The sequence below is a fragment of the Tenrec ecaudatus genome, unplaced genomic scaffold (assembly GCF_050624435.1).
Source record: "Tenrec ecaudatus isolate mTenEca1 unplaced genomic scaffold, mTenEca1.hap1 Scaffold_523, whole genome shotgun sequence".
Taxonomy (NCBI): Eukaryota; Metazoa; Chordata; class Mammalia; order Afrosoricida; family Tenrecidae; genus Tenrec; species Tenrec ecaudatus.
The window spans coordinates 1-18,747 of record NW_027459437.1 but is presented as its reverse complement, the minus strand read 5'-3'; positions in this window follow the sequence as shown (position 1 = coordinate 18,747).

Genomic DNA, 18,747 nt, shown 5'->3' with positions numbered 1-18,747 from the left:
CCCTAGCCTCCAGGCTAGGGCACCCCGAGGCTTTGGGCTCCCCTAGGCTAAGGCTAGGGCTCCCCTAGCCTCCAGGCTAGGGCACCCCGAGGCTTTGGGCTCCCCTAGGCTAAGGCTAGGGCTCCCCTAGCCTTCAGGCTAGGGCACCCCTAGGCTTTAGGCTAGGGCTCCCCTAGGCTAAGGCTAGGGCTCCCCTAGCCTTCAGGCTAGGGCACCCCTAGGCTTTAGGCTCCCCTAGGCTAAGGCTAGGGCTCCCCTAGCCTTCAGGCTAGGGCACCCCTAGGCTTTAGGCTAGGGCTCCCCTAGGCTAAGGCTAGGGCTCCCCTAGCCTTCAGGCTAGGGCACCCCTAGGCTTTAGGCTAGGGCTCCCCTAGGCTAAGGCTAGGGCTCCCCTAGCCTTCAGGCTAGGGCACCCCTAGGCTTTAGGCTAGGGCTCCCCTAGGCTAAGGCTAGGGCTCCCCTAGCCTTCAGGCTAGGGCACCCCTAGGCTTTAGGCTAGGGCTCCCCTAGGCTAAGGCTAGGGCTCCCCTAGCCTTCAGGCTAGGGCACCCCTAGGCTTTAGGCTAGGGCTCCCCTAGGCTAAGGCTAGGGCTCCCCTAGCCTTCAGGCTAGGGCACCCCTAGGCTTTAGGCTAGGGCTCCCCTAGGCTAAGGCTAGGGCTCCCCTAGCCTTCAGGCTAGGGCACCCCTAGGCTTTAGGCTAGGGCTCCCCTAGGCTAAGGCTAGGGCTCCCCTAGCCTTCAGGCTAGGGCACCCCTAGGCTTTAGGCTAGGGCTCCCCTAGGCTAAGGCTAGGGCTCCCCTAGCCTTCAGGCTAGGGCACCCCTAGGCTTTAGGCTAGGGCTCCCCTAGGCTAAGGCTAGGGCTCCCCTAGCCTTCAGGCTAGGGCACCCCTAGGCTTTAGGCTAGGGCTCCCCTAGGCTAAGGCTAGGGCTCCCCTAGCCTTCAGGCTAGGGCACCCCTAGGCTTTAGGCTAGGGCTCCCCTAGGCTAAGGCTAGGGCTCCCCTAGCCTTCAGGCTAGGGCACCCCTAGGCTTTAGGCTCCCCTAGGCTAAGGCTAGGGCTCCCCTAGCCTTCAGGCTAGGGCACCCCTAGGCTTTAGGCTCCCCTAGGCTAAGGCTAGGGCTCCCCTAGCCTTCAGGCTAGGGCACCCCTACGCTTTAGGCTCCCCTAGGCTAAGGCTAGGGCTCCCCTAGCCTTCAGGCTAGGGCACCCCTAGGCTTTAGGCTAGGGCTCCCCTAGGCTAAGGCTAGGGCTCCCCTAGCCTTCAGGCTAGGGCACCCCTAGGCTTTAGGCTCCCCTAGGCTAAGGCTAGGGCTCCCCTAGCCTTCAGGCTAGGGCACCCCTAGGCTTAGGGCTCCCCTAGGCTAAGGCTAGGGCTCCCCTAGCCTTCAGGCTAGGGCACCCCTAGGCTTAGGGCTCCCCTAGGCTAAGGCTAGGGCTCCCCTAGCCTTCAGGCTAGGGCACCCCTAGGCTTAGGGCTCCCCTAGGCTAAGGCTAGGGCACCCCTAGGCTTAGGGCTCCCCTAGGCTAAGGCTAGGGCTCCCCTGGCCTCCAGGCTAGGGCACCCCTAGGCTTTGGGCTCCCCTAGGCTAAGGCTAGGGCTCCCCTGGCCTCCAGGCTAGGGCACCCCTAGGCTTTGGGCTCCCCTAGGCTAAGGCTAGGGCTCCCCTGGCCTCCAGGCTAGGGCACCCCTAGGCTTTGGGCTCCCCTAGGCTAAGGCTAGGGCTCCCCTGGCCTCCAGGCTAGGGCACCCCTAGGCTTTGGGCTCCCCTAGGCTAAGGCTAGGGCTCCCCAGGCCTCCAGGCTAGGGCACCCCTAGGCTTTGGGCTCCCCTAGGCTAAGGCTAGGGCTCCCCTTGCCTCCAGGCTAGGGCACCCCGAGGCTTTGGGCTCCCCTAGGCTAAGGCTAGGGCTCCCCTAGCCTCCAGGCTAGGGCACCCCGAGGCTTTGGGCTCCCCTAGGCTAAGGCTAGGGCTCCCCTAGCCTCCAGGCTAGGGCACCCCGAGGCTTTGGGCTCCCCTAGGCTAAGGCTAGGGCTCCCCTAGCCTCCAGGCTAGGGCACCCCGAGGCTTTGGGCTCCCCTAGGCTAAGGCTAGGGCTCCCCTAGCCTCCAGGCTAGGGTACCCCGAGGCTTTGGGCTCCCCTAGGCTAAGGCTAGGGCTCCCCTAGCCTCCAGGCTAGGCCACCCCGAGGCTTTGGGCTCCCCTAGGCTAAGGCTAGGGCTCCTCTAGCCTCCAGGCTAGGGCACCCCGAGGCTTTGGGCTCCCCTAGGCTAAGGCTAGGGCTCCCCTAGCCTCCAGGCTAGGGCACCCCGAGGCTTTGGGCTCCCCTAGGCTAAGGCTAGGGCTCCCCTAGCCTCCAGGCTAGGGCACCCCGAGGCTTTGGGCTCCCCTAGGCTAAGGCTAGGGCTCCCCTAGCCTCCAGGCTAGGGCACCCCGAGGCTTTGGGCTCCCCTAGGCTAAGGCTAGGGCTCCCCTAGCCTCCAGGCTAGGGCACCCCGAGGCTTTGGGCTCCCCTAGGCTAAGGCTAGGGCTCCCCTAGCCTCCAGGCTAGGGCACCCCGAGGCTTTGGGCTCCCCTAGGCTAAGGCTAGGGCTCCCCTAGCCTCCAGGCTAGGGCACCCCGAGGCTTTGGGCTCCCCTAGGCTAAGGCTAGGGCTCCCCTAGCCTCCAGGCTAGGGCACCCCGAGGCTTTGGGCTCCCCTAGCTAAGGCTAGGGCTCCCCTAGCCTCCAGGCTAGGGCACCCCGAGGCTTTGGGCTCCCCTAGGCTAAGGCTAGGGCTCCCCTAGCCTCCAGGCTAGGGCACCCCGAGGCTTTGGGGTCCCCTAGGCTAAGGCTAGGGCTCCCCTAGCCTCCAGGCTAGGGCACCCCGAGGCTTTGGGCTCCCCTAGGCTAAGGCTAGGGCTCCCCTAGCCTCCAGGCTAGGGCACCCCGAGGCTTTGGGCTCCCCTAGGCTAAGGCTAGGGCTCCCCTAGCCTCCAGGCTAGGGCACCCCGAGGCTTTGGGCTCCCCTAGGCTAAGGCTAGGGCTCCCCTAGCCTCCAGGCTAGGGCACCCCGAGGCTTTGGGCTCCCCTAGGCTAAGGTTAGGGCTCCCCTAGCCTCCAGGCTAGGGCACCCCGAGGCTTTGGGCTCCCCTAGGCTAAGTCTAGGGCTCCCCTAGCCTCCAGGCTAGGGCACCCCGAGGCTTTGGGCTCTCCTAGGCTAAGGCTAGGGCTCCCCTAGCCTCCAGGCTAGGGCACCCCGAGGCTTTGGGCTCCCCTAGGCTAAGGCTAGGGCTCCCCTAGCCACCAGGCTAGGGCACCCCGAGGCTTTGGGCTCCCCTAGGCTAAGGCTAGGGCTCCCCTAGACTCCAGGCTAGGGCACCCCGAGGCTTTGGGCTCCCCTAGGCTAAGGCTAGGGCTCCCCTAGCCTCCAGGCTAGGGAACCCCGAGGCTTTGGGCTCCCCTAGGCTAAGGCTAGGTCTCCCCTAGCCTCCAGGCTAGGGCACCCCGAGGCTTTGGGCTCCCCTAGGCTAAGGCTGGGGCTCCCCTAGCCTCCAGGCTAGGGCACCCCGAGGCTTTGGGCTCCCCTAGGCTAAGGCTGGGGCTCCCCTAGCCTCCAGGCTAGGGCACCCCGAGGCTTTGGGCTCCCCTAGGCTAAGGCTGGGGCTCCCCTAGCCTCCAGGCTAGGGCACCCCGAGGCTTTGGGCTCCCCTAGGCTAAGGCTGGGGCTCCCCTAGCCTCCAGGCTAGGGCACCCCGAGGCTTTGGGCTCCCCTAGGCTAAGGCTGGGGCTCCCCTAGCCTCCAGGCTAGGGCACCCCGAGGCTTTGGGCTCCCCTAGGCTAAGGCTGGGGCTCCCCTACCCTCCAGGCTAGGGCACCCCGAGGCTTTGGGCTCCCCTAGGCTAAGGCTGGGGCTCCCCTACCCTCCAGGCTAGGGCACCCCGAGGCTTTGGGCTCCCCTAGGCTAAGGCTAGGGCTCCCCTAGCCTCCAGGCTAGGGCACCCCGAGGCTTTGGGCTCCCCTAGGCTAAGGCTAGGGCTCCCCTAGCCTCCAGGCTAGGGCACCCCGAGGCTTTGGGCTCCCCTAGGCTAAGGCTAGGGCTCCCCTAGCCTCCAGGCTAGGGCACCCCGAGGCTTTGGGCTCCCCTAGGCTAAGGCTAGGGCTCCCCTAGCCTCCAGGCTAGGGCACCCCGAGGCTTTGGGCTCCCCTAGGCTAAGGCTAGGGCTCCCCTAGCCTTCAGGCTAGGGCACCCCTAGGCTTTAGGCTAGGGCTCCCCTAGGCTAAGGCTAGGGCTCCCCTAGCCTTCAGGCTAGGGCACCCCTAGGCTTTAGGCTCCCCTAGGCTAAGGCTAGGGCTCCCCTAGCCTTCAGGCTAGGGCACCCCTAGGCTTTAGGCTAGGGCTCCCCTAGGCTAAGGCTAGGGCTCCCCTAGCCTTCAGGCTAGGGCACCCCTAGGCTTTAGGCTAGGGCTCCCCTAGGCTAAGGCTAGGGCTCCCCTAGCCTTCAGGCTAGGGCACCCCTAGGCTTTAGGCTAGGGCTCCCCTAGGCTAAGGCTAGGGCTCCCCTAGCCTTCAGGCTAGGGCACCCCTAGGCTTTAGGCTCCCCTAGGCTAAGGCTAGGGCTCCCCTAGCCTTCAGGCTAGGGCACCCCTAGGCTTTAGGCACCCCTAGGCTAAGGCTAGGGCTCCCCTAGCCTTCAGGCTAGGGCACCCCTAGGCTTTAGGCTCCCCTAGGCTAAGGCTAGGGCTCCCCTAGCCTTCAGGCTAGGGCACCCCTAGGCTTTAGGCTAGGGCTCCCCTAGGCTAAGGCTAGGGCTCCCCTAGCCTTCAGGCTAGGGCACCCCTAGGCTTTAGGCTCCCCTAGGCTAAGGCTAGGGCTCCCCTAGCCTTCAGGCTAGGGCACCCCTAGGCTTAGGGCTCCCCTAGGCTAAGGCTAGGGCTCCCCTAGCCTTCAGGCTAGGGCACCCCTAGGCTTAGGGCTCCCCTAGGCTAAGGCTAGGGCTCCCCTAGCCTTCAGGCTAGGGCACCCCTAGGCTTAGGGCTCCCCTAGGCTAAGGTTAGGGCACCCCTAGGCTTAGGGCTCCCCTAGGCTAAGGCTAGGGCTCCCCTGGCCTCCAGGCTAGGGCACCCCTAGGCTTTGGGCTCCCCTAGGCTAAGGCTAGGGCTCCCCTGGCCTCCAGGCTAGGGCACCCCTAGGCTTTGGGCTCCCCTAGGCTAAGGCTAGGGCTCCCCTGGCCTCCAGGCTAGGGCACCCCTAGGCTTTGGGCTCCCCTAGGCTAAGGCTAGGGCTCCCCTGGCCTCCAGGCTATGGCACCCCTAGGCTTTGGGCTCCCCTAGGCTAAGGCTAGGGCTCCCCTGGCCTCCAGGCTAGGGCACCCCTAGGCTTTGGGCTCCCCTAGGCTAAGGCTAGGGCTCCCCTGGCCTCCAGGCTAGGGCACCCCTAGGCTTTGGGCTCCCCTAGGCTAAGGCTAGGGTTCCCCTGGCCTCCAGGCAAGGGCACCCCTAGGCTTTGGGCTCCCCTAGGCTAAGGCTAGGGCTCCCCTAGCCTCCAGGCTAGGGCACCCCTAGGCTTTGGGCTCCCCTAGGCTAAGGCTAGGGCTCCCCTTGCCTCCAGGCTAGGGCACCCCTAGGCTTTGGGCTCCCCTAGGCTAAGGCTAGGGCTCCCCTTGCCTCCAGGCTAGGGCACCCCGAGGCATTGGGCTCCCCTAGGCTAAGGCTAGGGCTCCCCTAGCCTCCAGGCTAGGGCACCCCGAGGCTTTGGGCTCCCCTAGGCTAAGGCTAGGGCTCCCCTAGCCTCCAGGCTAGGGCACCCCTAGGCTTTGGGCTCCCCTAGGCTAAGGCTAGGGCTCCCCTAGCCTCCAGGCTAGGGCACCCCGAGGCTTTGGGCTCCCCTAGGCTAAGGCTAGGGCTCCCCTAGCCTCCAGGCTAGGGCACCCCGAGGGTTTGGGCTCCCCTAGGCTAAGGCTAGGGCTCCCCTAGCCTCCAGGCTAGGCCACCCCGAGGCTTTGGGCTCCCCTAGGCTAAGGCTAGGGCTCCCCTTGCCTCCAGGCTAGGGCACCCCGAGGCTTTGGGCTCCCCTAGGCTAAGTCTAGGGCTCCCCTAGCCTCCAGGCTAGGGCACCCCGAGGCTTTGGGCTCCCCTAGGCTAAGGCTAGGGCTCCCCTAGCCTCCAGGCTAGGGCACCCCGAGGCTTTGGGCTCCCCTAGGCTAAGGCTAGGGCTCCCCTAGCCTCCAGGCTAGGGCACCCCGAGGCTTTGGGCTCCCCTAGGCTAAGGCTAGGGCTCCCCTAGCCTCCAGGCTAGGGCACCCCGAGGCTTTGGGCTCCCCTAGGCTAAGGCTAGGGCTCCCCTAGCCTCCAGGCTAGGGCACCCCGAGGCTTTGGGCTCCCCTAGGCTAAGGCTAGGGCTCCCCTAGCCTCCAGGCTAGGGCACCCCGAGGCTTTGGGCTCCCCTAGGCTAAGGCTAGGGCTCCCCTAGCCTCCAGGCTAGGGCACCCCGAGGCTTTGGGCTCCCCTAGGCTAAGGCTAGGGCTCCCCTAGCCTCCAGGCTAGGGCACCCCGAGGCTTTGGGGTCCCCTAGGCTAAGGCTAGGGCTCCCCTAGCCTCCAGGCTAGGGCACCCCGAGGCTTTGGGCTCCCCTAGGCTAAGGCTAGGGCTCCCCTAGCCCCAGGCTAGGGCACCCCGAGGCTTTGGGCTCCCCTAGGCTAAGGCTAGGGCTCCCCTAGCCTCCAGGCTAGGGCACCCCGAGGCTTTGGGCTCCCCTAGGCTAAGGCTAGGGCTCCCCTAGCCTCCAGGCTAGGGCACCCCGAGGCTTTGGGCTCCCCTAGGCTAAGGCTAGGGCTCTCCTAGCCTCCAGGCTAGGGCACCCCGAGGCTTTGGGCTCCCCTAGGCTAAGGCTAGGGCTCCCCTAGCCTCCAGGCTAGGGCACCCCGAGGCTTTGGGCTCCCCTAGGCTAAGGCTAGGGCTCCCCTAGCCTCCAGGCTAGGGCACCCCGAGGCTTTGGGCTCCCCTAGGCTAAGGCTAGGGCTACCCTAGCCTCCAGGCTAGGGCACCCCGAGGCTTTGGGCTCCCCTAGGCTAAGGCTAGGGCTCCCCTAGCCACCAGGCTAGGGAACCCCGAGGCTTTGGGCTCCCCTAGGCTAAGGCTGGGGCTCCCCTAGCCTCCAGGCTAGGGCACCCCGAGGCTTTGGGCTCCCCTAGGCTAAGGCTGGGGCTCCCCTAGCCTCCAGGCTAGGGCACCCCGAGGCTTTGGGCTCCCCTAGGCTAAGGCTGGGGCTCCCCTAGCCTCCAGGCTAGGGCACCCCGAGGCTTTGGGCTCCCCTAGGCTAAGGCTGGGGCTCCCCTAGCCTCCAGGCTAGGGCACCAAGAGGCTTTGGGCTCCCCTAGGCTAAGGCTGGGGCTCCCCTAGCCTCCAGGCTAGGGCACCCCGAGGCTTTGGGCTCCCCTAGGCTAAGGCTGGGGCTCCCCTAGCCTCCAGGCTAGGGCACCCCGAGGCTTTGGGCTCCCCTAGGCTAAGGCTGGGGCTCCCCTAGCCTCCAGGCTAGGGCACCCCGAGGCTTTGGGCTCCCCTAGGCTAAGGCTGGGGCTCCCCTAGCCTCCAGGCTAGGGCACGCCGAGGCTTTGGGCTCCCCTAGGCTAAGGCTGGGGCTCCCCTAGCCTCCAGGCTAGGGCACCCCGAGGCTTTGGGCTCCCCTAGGCTAAGGCTAGGGCTCCCCTAGCCTCCAGGCTAGGGCACCCCGAGGCTTTGGGCTCCCCTAGGCTAAGGCTAGGGCTCCCCTAGCCTCCAGGCTAGGGCACCCCGAGGCTTTGGGCTCCCCTAGGCTAAGGCTAGGGCTCCCCTAGCCTCCAGGCTAGGGCACCCCGAGGCTTTGGGCTCCCCTAGGCTAAGGCTAGGGCTCCCCTAGCCTCCAGGCTAGGGCACCCCTAGGCTTTGGGCTCCCCTAGGCTAAGGCTAGGGCTCCCCTAGCCCTCAGGCTAGGGCACCCGTAGGCTTTGGGCTCCCCTAGGCTAAGGCTAGGGCTCCCCTAGCCCTCAGGCTAGGGCACCCCTAGGCTTTGGGCTCCCCTAGGCTAAGGCTAGGGCTCCCCTGGCCTCCAGGCTAGGGCACCCCTAGGCTTTGGGCTCCCCTAGGCTAAGGCTAGGGCTCCCCTGGCCTCCAGGCTAGGGCACCCCTAGGCTTTGGGCTCCCCTAGGCTAAGGCTAGGGTTCCCCTGGCCTCCAGGCAAGGGCACCCCTAGGCTTTGGGCTCCCCTAGGCTAAGGCTAGGGCTCCCCTAGCCTCCAGGCTAGGGCACCCCTAGGCTTTGGGCTCCCCTAGGCTAAGGCTAGGGCTCCCCTTGCCTCCAGGCTAGGGCACCCCTAGGCTTTGGGCTCCCCTAGGCTAAGGCTAGGGCTCCCCTTGCCTCCAGGCTAGGGCACCCCGAGGCTTTGGGCTCCCCTAGGCTAAGCCTAGGGCTCCCCTAGCCTCCAGGCTAGGGCACCCCGAGGCTTTGGGCTCCCCTAGGCTAAGGCTAGGGCTCCCCTAGCCTCCAGGCTAGGGCACCCCTAGGCTTTGGGCTCCCCTAGGCTAAGGCTAGGGCTCCCCTAGCCTCCAGGCTAGGGCACCCCGAGGCTTTGGGCTCCCCTAGGCTAAGGCTAGGGCTCCCCTAGCCTCCAGGCTAGGGCACCCCGAGGGTTTGGGCTCCCCTAGGCTAAGGCTAGGGCTCCCCTAGCCTCCAGGCTAGGCCACCCCGAGGCTTTGGGCTCCCCTAGGCTAAGGCTAGGGCTCCCCTTGCCTCCAGGCTAGGGCACCCCGAGGCTTTGGGCTCCCCTAGGCTAAGTCTAGGGCTCCCCTAGCCTCCAGGCTAGGGCACCCCGAGGCTTTGGGCTCCCCTAGGCTAAGGCTAGGGCTCCCCTAGCCTCCAGGCTAGGGCACCCCGAGGCTTTGGGCTCCCCTAGGCTAAGGCTAGGGCTCCCCTAGCCTCCAGGCTAGGGCACCCCGAGGCTTTGGGCTCCCCTAGGCTAAGGCTAGGGCTCCCCTAGCCTCCAGGCTAGGGCACCCCGAGGCTTTGGGCTCCCCTAGGCTAAGGCTAGGGCTCCCCTAGCCTCCAGGCTAGGGCACCCCGAGGCTTTGGGCTCCCCTAGGCTAAGGCTAGGGCTCCCCTAGCCTCCAGGCTAGGGCACCCCGAGGCTTTGGGCTCCCCTAGGCTAAGGCTAGGGCTCCCCTAGCCTCCAGGCTAGGGCACCCCGAGGCTTTGGGCTCCCCTAGGCTAAGGCTAGGGCTCCCCTAGCCTCCAGGCTAGGGCACCCCGAGGCTTTGGGCTCCCCTAGGCTAAGGCTAGGGCTCCCCTAGCCTCCAGGCTAGGGCACCCCGAGGCTTTGGGGTCCCCTAGGCTAAGGCTAGGGCTCCCCTAGCCTCCAGGCTAGGGCACCCCGAGGCTTTGGGCTCCCCTAGGCTAAGGCTAGGGCTCCCCTAGCCCCAGGCTAGGGCACCCCGAGGCTTTGGGCTCCCCTAGGCTAAGGCTAGGGCTCCCCTAGCCTCCAGGCTAGGGCACCCCGAGGCTTTGGGCTCCCCTAGGCTAAGGCTAGGGCTCCCCTAGCCTCCAGGCTAGGGCACCCCGAGGCTTTGGGCTCCCCTAGGCTAAGGCTAGGGCTCTCCTAGCCTCCAGGCTAGGGCACCCCGAGGCTTTGGGCTCCCCTAGGCTAAGGCTAGGGCTCCCCTAGCCTCCAGGCTAGGGCACCCCGAGGCTTTGGGCTCCCCTAGGCTAAGGCTAGGGCTCCCCTAGCCTCCAGGCTAGGGCACCCCGAGGCTTTGGGCTCCCCTAGGCTAAGGCTAGGGCTCCCCTAGCCACCAGGCTAGGGAACCCCGAGGCTTTGGGCTCCCCTAGGCTAAGGCTAGGGCTCCCCTAGCCTCCAGGCTAGGGCACCCCGAGGCTTTGGGCTCCCCTAGGCTAAGGCTGGGGCTCCCCTAGCCTCCAGGCTAGGGCACCCCGAGGCTTTGGGCTCCCCTAGGCTAAGGCTGGGGCTCCCCTAGCCTCCAGGCTAGGGCACCCCGAGGCTTTGGGCTCCCCTAGGCTAAGGCTGGGGCTCCCCTAGCCTCCAGGCTAGGGCACCCCGAGGCTTTGGGCTCCCCTAGGCTAAGGCTGGGGCTCCCCTAGCCTCCAGGCTAGGGCACCCCGAGGCTTTGGGCTCCCCTAGGCTAAGGCTGGGGCTCCCCTAGCCTCCAGGCTAGGGCACCCCGAGGCTTTGGGCTCCCCTAGGCTAAGGCTGGGGCTCCCCTAGCCTCCAGGCTAGGGCACCCCGAGGCTTTGGGCTCCCCTAGGCTAAGGCTGGGGCTCCCCTAGCCTCCAGGCTAGGGCACCCCGAGGCTTTGGGCTCCCCTAGGCTAAGGCTGGGGCTCCCCTAGCCTCCAGGCTAGGGCACCCCGAGGCTTTGGGCTCCCCTAGGCTAAGGCTGGGGCTCCCCTAGCCTCCAGGCTAGGGCACCCCGAGGCTTTGGGCTCCCCTAGGCTAAGGCTGGGGCTCCCCTAGCCTCCAGGCTAGGGCACCCCGAGGCTTTGGGCTCCCCTAGGCTAAGGCTGGGGCTCCCCTAGCCTCCAGGCTAGGGCACCCCGAGGCTTTGGGCTCCCCTAGGCTAAGGCTAGGGCTCCCCTAGCCTCCAGGCTAGGGCACCCCGAGGCTTTGGGCTCCCCTAGGCTAAGGCTAGGGCTCCCCTAGCCTCCAGGCTAGGGCACCCCTAGGCTTTGGGCTCCCCTAGGCTAAGGCTAGGGCTCCCCTAGCCCTCAGGCTAGGGCACCCGTAGGCTTTGGGCTCCCCTAGGCTAAGGCTAGGGCTCCCCTAGCCCTCAGGCTAGGGCACCCCTAGGCTTTGGGCTCCCCTAGGCTAAGGCTAGGGCTCCCCTAGCCCTCAGGCTAGGGCACCCCGAGGCTTTGGGCTCCCCTAGGCTAAGGCTAGGGCTCCCCTAACTATCAGGCTAGGGCACCCCTAGGCTTTAGGCTCCCCTAGGCTAAGGCTAGGGCTCCCCTAGCCCTCAGGCTAGGGCACCCCTAGGCTTTAGGCTCCCCTAGGCTAAGGCTAGGGCTCCCCTAGCCCTCAGGCTAGGGCACCCCTAGGCTTTAGGCTCCCCTAGGCTAAGGCTAGGGCTCCCCTAGCCTTCATGCTATGGCACCCCTAGGCTTTAGGCTAGGGCTCCCCTAGGCTAAGGCTAGGGCTCCCCTAGCCTTCAGGCTAAGGCACCCCTAGGCTTTAGGCTCCCCTAGGCTAAGGCTAGGGCTCCCCTAGCCTTCAGGCTAGGGCACCCCTGGGCTTAGGGCTCCCCTAGGTTAAGGCTAGGGCTCCCCTAGCCTCCAGGCTAGGGCACCCCGAGGCTTTGGGCTCCCCTAGGCTAAGGCTAGGGCTCCCCTAGCCTCCAGGCTAGGGCACCCCGAGGCTTTGGGGTCCCCTAGGCTAAGGCTAGGGCTCCCCTAGCCTCCAGGCTAGGGCACCCCGAGGCTTTGGGCTCCCCTAGGCTAAGGCTAGGGCTCCCCTAGCCCCAGGCTAGGGCACCCCGAGGCTTTGGGCTCCCCTAGGCTAAGGCTAGGGCTCCCCTAGCCTCCAGGCTAGGGCACCCCGAGGCTTTGGGCTCCCCTAGGCTAAGGCTAGGGCTCCCCTAGCCTCCAGGCTAGGGCACCCCGAGGCTTTGGGCTCCCCTAGGCTAAGGCTAGGGCTCTCCTAGCCTCCAGGCTAGGGCACCCCGAGGCTTTGGGCTCCCCTAGGCTAAGGCTAGGGCTCCCCTAGCCTCCAGGCTAGGGCACCCCGAGGCTTTGGGCTCCCCTAGGCTAAGGCTAGGGCTCCCCTAGCCTCCAGGCTAGGGCACCCCGAGGCTTTGGGCTCCCCTAGGCTAAGGCTAGGGCTCCCCTAGCCACCAGGCTAGGGAACCCCGAGGCTTTGGGCTCCCCTAGGCTAAGGCTAGGGCTCCCCTAGCCTCCAGGCTAGGGCACCCCGAGGCTTTGGGCTCCCCTAGGCTAAGGCTGGGGCTCCCCTAGCCTCCAGGCTAGGGCACCCCGAGGCTTTGGGCTCCCCTAGGCTAAGGCTGGGGCTCCCCTAGCCTCCAGGCTAGGGCACCCCGAGGCTTTGGGCTCCCCTAGGCTAAGGCTGGGGCTCCCCTAGCCTCCAGGCTAGGGCACCCCGAGGCTTTGGGCTCCCCTAGGCTAAGGCTGGGGCTCCCCTAGCCTCCAGGCTAGGGCACCCCGAGGCTTTGGGCTCCCCTAGGCTAAGGCTGGGGCTCCCCTAGCCTCCAGGCTAGGGCACCCCGAGGCTTTGGGCTCCCCTAGGCTAAGGCTGGGGCTCCCCTAGCCTCCAGGCTAGGGCACCCCGAGGCTTTGGGCTCCCCTAGGCTAAGGCTGGGGCTCCCCTAGCCTCCAGGCTAGGGCACCCCGAGGCTTTGGGCTCCCCTAGGCTAAGGCTGGGGCTCCCCTAGCCTCCAGGCTAGGGCACCCCGAGGCTTTGGGCTCCCCTAGGCTAAGGCTGGGGCTCCCCTAGCCTCCAGGCTAGGGCACCCCGAGGCTTTGGGCTCCCCTAGGCTAAGGCTAGGGCTCCCCTAGCCTCCAGGCTAGGGCACCCCGAGGCTTTGGGCTCCCCTAGGCTAAGGCTAGGGCTCCCCTAGCCTCCAGGCTAGGGCACCCCGAGGCTTTGGGCTCCCCTAGGCTAAGGCTAGGGCTCCCCTAGCCTCCAGGCTAGGGCACCCCTAGGCTTTGGGCTCCCCTAGGCTAAGGCTAGGGCTCCCCTAGCCCTCAGGCTAGGGCACCCGTAGGCTTTGGGCTCCCCTAGGCTAAGGCTAGGGCTCCCCTAGCCCTCAGGCTAGGGCACCCCTAGGCTTTGGGCTCCCCTAGGCTAAGGCTAGGGCTCCCCTAGCCCTCAGGCTAGGGCACCCCGAGGCTTTGGGCTCCCCTAGGCTAAGGCTAGGGCTCCCCTAACTATCAGGCTAGGGCACCCCTAGGCTTTAGGCTCCCCTAGGCTAAGGCTAGGGCTCCCCTAGCCCTCAGGCTAGGGCACCCCTAGGCTTTAGGCTCCCCTAGGCTAAGGCTAGGGCTCCCCTAGCCCTCAGGCTAGGGCACCCCTAGGCTTTAGGCTCCCCTAGGCTAAGGCTAGGGCTCCCCTAGCCTTCATGCTATGGCACCCCTAGGCTTTAGGCTAGGGCTCCCCTAGGCTAAGGCTAGGGCTCCCCTAGCCTTCAGGCTAAGGCACCCCTAGGCTTTAGGCTCCCCTAGGCTAAGGCTAGGGCTCCCCTAGCCTTCAGGCTAGGGCACCCCTGGGCTTAGGGCTCCCCTAGGCTAAGGCTAGGGCTCCCCTAGCCTTCAGGCTAGGGCACCCCTAGGCTTAGGGCTCCCCTAGGCTAAGGCTAGGGCTCCCCTAGCCTTCAGGCTAGGGCACCCCTAGGCTTTAGGCTCCCCTAGGCTAAGGTTAGGGCTCCCCTAGCCTTCAGGCTAGGGCACCCCTAGGCTTTAGGCTAGGGCTCCCCTAGGCTAAGGCTAGGGCTCCCCTAGCCTTCAGGCTAGGGCACCCCTAGGCTTTAGGCTCCCCTAGGCTAAGGCTAGGGCTCCCCTAGCCTTCAGGCTAGGGCACCCCTAGGCTTTAGGCTAGGGCTCCCCTAGGCTAAGGCTAGGGCTCCCCTAGCCTTCAGGCTAGGGCACCCCTAGGCTTTAGGCTCCCCTAGGCTAAGGCTAGGGCTCCCCTAGCCTTCAGGCTAGGGCACCCCTAGGCTTTAGGCTAGGGCTCCCCTAGGCTAAGGCTAGGGCTCCCCTAGCCTTCAGGCTAGGGCACCCCTAGGCTTTAGGCTCCCCTAGGCTAAGGCTAGGGCTCCCCTAGCCTTCAGGCTAGGGCACCCCTAGGCTTTAGGCTAGGGTTCCCCTAGGCTAAGGCTAGGGCTCCCCTAGCCTTCAGGCTAGGGCACCCCTAGACTTTAGGCTCCCCTAGGCTAAGGCTAGGGCTCCCCTAGCCTTCAGGCTAGGGCACCCCTAGGCTTTAGGCTAGGGCTCATCTAGGCTAAGGCTAGGGCTCCCCTAGCCTTGAGGCTAGGGCACCCCTAGGCTTTAAGCTCCCCTAGGCTAAGGCTAGGGCTCCCCTAGCCTTCAGGCTAGGGCACCCCTAGGCTTTAGGCTAGGGCTCCCCTAGGCTAAGGCTAGGGCTCCCCTAGCCTTCAGGCTAGGGCACCCCTAGGCTTTAGGCTAGGGCTCCCCTAGGCTAAGGCTAGGGCTCCCCTAGCCTTCAGGCTAAGGCACCCCTAGGCTTTAGGCTAGGGCTCCCCTAGGCTAAGGCTAGGGCTCCCCTAGCCTTCAGGCTAGGGCACCCCTAGGCTTTAGGCTCCCCTAGGCTAAGGCTAGGGCTCCCCTAGCCTTCAGGCTAGGGCACCCCTAGGCTTTAGGCTAGGGCTCCCCTAGGCTAAGGCTAGGGCTCCCTAAGCCTTCAGGCTAGGGCACCCCTAGGCTTTAGGCTCCCCTAGGCTAAGGCTAGGGCTCCCCTAGCCTTCAGGCTAGGGCACCCCTAGGCTGAGGGCTCCCCTAGGCTAAGGCTAGGGCTCCCCTAGCCTTCAGGCTAGGGCACCCCTAGGCTTAGGTCTCCCCTAGGCTAAGGCTAGGGCACCCCTAGGCTCTGGGCTCCCTTAGGCTCAGGCTAGGGCTCCCCTAGCCTCCAGGCTAGGGCACCCCTAGGCTCTGGGCTCCCCTAGGCTCAGGCTAGGGCTCCCCTAGCCTCCAGGCTAGGGCACCCCTAGGCTCTAGGCTCCCCTAGGCTCAGGCTAGGGCTCCCCTAGCCTCTAGGCTAGGGCACCCCTAGGCTCTGGGCTCCCCTAGGCTCAGGCTAGGGCTCCCCTAGCCTCCAGGCTAGGGTACCCCTAGGCTCTGGGCTCCCCTAGGCTCAGGCTAGGGCTCCCCTAGCCTCCAGGCTAGGGCACCCCTAGGCTCTGGGCTCCCCTAGGCTCAGGCTAGGGCTCCCCTAGCCTCCAGGCTAGGGCACCCCTAGGCTCTGGGCTCCCCTAGGCTCAGGCTAGGGCTCCCCTAGCCTCCAGGCTAGGGCACCCCTAGGCTCTGGGCTCCCCTAGGCTCAGGCTAGGGCTCCCCTAGCCTCCAGGCTAGGGCACCCCTAGGCTCTGGGCTCCCCTAGGCTCAGGCTAGGGCTCCCCTAGCCTCCAGGCTAGGGCACCCCTAGGCTCTGGGCTCCCCTAGGCTCAGGCTAGGGCTCCCCTAGCCTCCAGGCTAGGGCACCCCTAGGCTCTGGGCTCCCCTAGGCTCAGGCTAGGGCTCCCCTAGCCTCCAGGCTAGGGCACCCCTAGGCTCTGGGCTCCCCTAGGCTCTGGCTAGGGCTCCCCTAGCCTCCAGGCTAGGGCACCCCTAGGCTCTGGGCTCCCCTAGGCTCAGGCTAGGGCTCCCCTAGCCTCCAGGCTAGGGCACCCCTAGGCTCTGGGCTCCCCAAGGCTCAGGCTAGGGCTCCCCTAGCCTCCAGGCTAGGGCACCCCTAGGCTCTGGGCTCCCCAAGGCTCAGGCTAGGGCTCCCCTAGCCTCCAGGCTAGGGCACCCCTAGGCTCTGGGCTCCCCAAGGCTCAGGCTAGGGCTCCCCTAGCCTCCAGGCTAGGGCACCCCTAGGCTCTGGGCTCCCCAAGGCTCAGGCTAGGGCTCCCCTAGCCTCCAGGCTAGGGCAGCCCTAGCTCTGGGCTCCCCAAGGCTCAGGCTAGGGCTCCCCTAGCCTCCAGGCTTGGGCACCCCTAGGCTCTGGGCTCCCCAAGGCTCAGGCTAGGGCTCCCCTAGCCTCCAGGCTTGGGCACCCCTAGGCTCTGGGCTCCCCAAGGCTCAGGCTAGGGCTCCCCTAGCCTCCAGGCTTGGGCACCCCTAGGCTCTGGGCTCCCCAAGGCTCAGGCTAGGGCTCCCCTAGCCTCCAGGCTTGGGCACCCCTAGGCTCTGGGCTCCCCAAGGCTCAGGCTAGGGCTCCCCTAGCCTCCAGGCTTGGGCACCCCTAGGCTCTCGGCTCCCCAAGGCTCAGGCTAGGGCTCCCCTAGCCTCCAGGCTTGGGCACCCCTAGGCTCTGGGCTCCCCAAGACTCAGGCTAGGGCTCCCCTAGCCTCCAGGCTTGGGCACCCCTAGGCTCTGGGCTCCCCTAGGCTCAGGCTAGGGCACCCCTAGCCTCCAGGCTTGGGCACCCCTAGGCTCTGGGCTCCCCTAGGCTCAGGCTAGGGCTCCCCTAGCCTCCAGGCTTGGGCACCCCTAGGCTCTGGGCTCCCCTAGGCTCAGGCTAGGGCTCCCCTAGCCTCCAGGCTTGGGCACCCCTAGGCTCTGGGCTCCCCTAGGCTCAGGCTAGGGCTCCCCTAGCCTCCAGGCTAGGGCACCCCTAGGCTCTGGGCTCCCCTAGGCTCAGGCTAGGGTTCCCCTAGCCTCCAGGCTAGGGCACCCCTAGGCTCTGGGCTCCCCTAGGCTCAGGCTAGGGCTCCCCTAGCCTCCAGGCTAGGGCACCCCTAGGCTCTGGGCTCCCCTAGGCTCAGGCTAGGGCTCCCCTAGCCTCCAGGCTAGGGCACCCCTAGGCTCTGGGCTCCCCTAGGCTCAGGCTAGGGCTGCCCTAGCCTCCAGGCTAGGGCACCCCTAGGCTCTGGGCTCCCCTAGGCTCAGGCTAGGGCTGCCCTAGCCTCCAGGCTAGGGCACCCCTAGGCTTTAGGCTAGGGCTCCCCTAGGCTCAGGCTAGGGCTGCCCTAACCTCCAGGCTAGGGCACCCCTAGGCTTTAGGCTAGGGCTCCCCTAGGCTTTAGGCTAGGGCTCCCCTAGGCTCCAGGCTAGGGCACCCCGAGGCTTTGGGCTCCCCTAGGCTAAGGCTAGGGCTCCCCTAGCCTCCAGGCTAGGGCACCCCGAGGCTTTGGGCTCCCCTAGGCTAAGGCTAGGGCTCCCCTAGCCTCCAGGCTAGGGCACCCCGAGGATTTGGGCTCCCCTAGGCTAAGGCTAGGGCTCCCCTAGCCACCAGGCTAGGGCACCCCGAGGCTTTGGGCTCCCCTAGGCTAAGGCTAGGGCTCCCCTAGCCTCCAGGCTAGGGCACCCCGAGGCTTTGGGCTCCCCTAGGCTAAGGCTAGGGCTCCCCTAGCCTCCAGGCTAGGGCACCCCGAGGCTTTGGGCTCCCCTAGGCTAAGGCTAGGGCTCCCCTAGCCTCCAGGCTAGGGCACCCCGAGGCTTTGGGCTCCCCTAGGCTAAGGCTAGGGCTCCCCTAGCCTCCAGGCTAGGGCACCCCGAGGCTTTGGGCTCCCCTAGGCTAAGGCTAGGGCTCCCCTAGCCTCCAGGCTAGGGCACCCCGAGGCTTTGGGCTCCCCTAGGCTAAGGCTAGGGCTCCCCTAGCCTCCAGGCTAGGGCACCCCGAGGTTTTGGGCTCCCCTAGGCTAAGGCTAGGGCTCCCCTAGCCTCCAGGCTAGGGCACCCCGAGGCTTTGGGCTCCCCTAGGCTAAGGCTAGGGCTCCCCTAGCCTCCAGGCTAGGGCACCCCGAGGCTTTGGGCTCCCCTAGGCTAAGGCTAGGGCTCCCCTAGCCTCCAGGCTAGGGCACCCCGAGGCTTTGGGCTCCCCTAGGCTAAGGCTAGGGCTCCCCTAGCCTCCATGCTAGGGCACCCCGAGGCTTTGGGCTCCCCTATGCTAAGGCTAGGGCTCCCCTAGCCTCCAGGCTAGGGCACCCCTAGGCTTTGGGCTCCCCTAGGCTAAGGCTAGGGCTCCCCTAGCCTCCAGGCTAGGGCACCCCTAGGCTTTGGGCTCCCCTAGGCTAAGGCTAGGGCTCCCCTAGCCCTCAGGCTAGGGCACCCCTAGGCTTTGGGCTCCCCTAGGCTAAGGCTAGGGCTCCCCTAGCCCTCAGGCTAGGGCACCCCTAGGCTTTGGGCTCCCCTAGGCTAAGGCTAGGGCTTCCCTAGCCCTCAGGCTAGGGCACCCCTAGGCTTTGGGCTCCCCTAGGCTAAGGCTAGGGCTCCCCTAGCCCTCAGGCTAGGGCACCCCTAGGCTTTAGGCTCCCCTAGGCTAAGGCTAGGGCTCCCCTAGCCCTCAGGCTAGGGCACCCCTAGGCTATAGGCTCCCCTAGGCTAAGGCTAGGGCTCCCCTAGCCCTCAGGCTAGGGCACCCCTAGGCTTTAGGCTCCCCTAGGCTAAGGCTAGGGCTCCCCTAGCCCTCAGGCTAGGGCACCCCTAGGCTTTAGGCTCCCCTAGGCTAAGGCTAGGGCTCCCCTAGCCTTCATGCTATGGCACCCCTAGGCTTTAGGCTAGGGCTCCCCTAGGCTAAGGCTAGGGCTCCCCTAGCCTTCAGGCTAGGGCACCCCTAGGCTTTAGGCTCCCCTAGGCTAAGGTTAGGGCTCCCCTAGCCTTCAGGCTAGGGCACCCCTAGGCTTTAGGCTAGGGCTCCCCTAGGCTAAGGCTAGGGCTCCCCTAGCCTTCAGGCTAGGGCACCCCTAGGCTTTAGGCTCCCCTAGGCTAAGGCTAGGGCTCCCCTAGCCTTCAGGCTAGGGCACCCCTAGGCTTTAGGCTAGGGCTCCCCTAGGCTAAGGCTAGGGCTCCCCTAGCCTTCAGGCTAGGGCACCCCTAGGCTTTAGGCTCCCCTAGGCTAAGGCTAGGGCTCCCCTAGCCTTCAGGCTAGGGCACCCCTAGGCTTTAGGCTAGGGCTCCCCTAGGCTAAGGCTAGGGCTCCCCTAGCCTTCAGGCTAGGGCACCCCTAGGCTTTAGGCTCCCCTAGGCTAAGGCTAGGGCTCCCCTAGCCTTCAGGCTAGGGCACCCCTAGGCTTTAGGCTAGGGTTCCCCTAGGCTAAGGCTAGGGCTCCCCT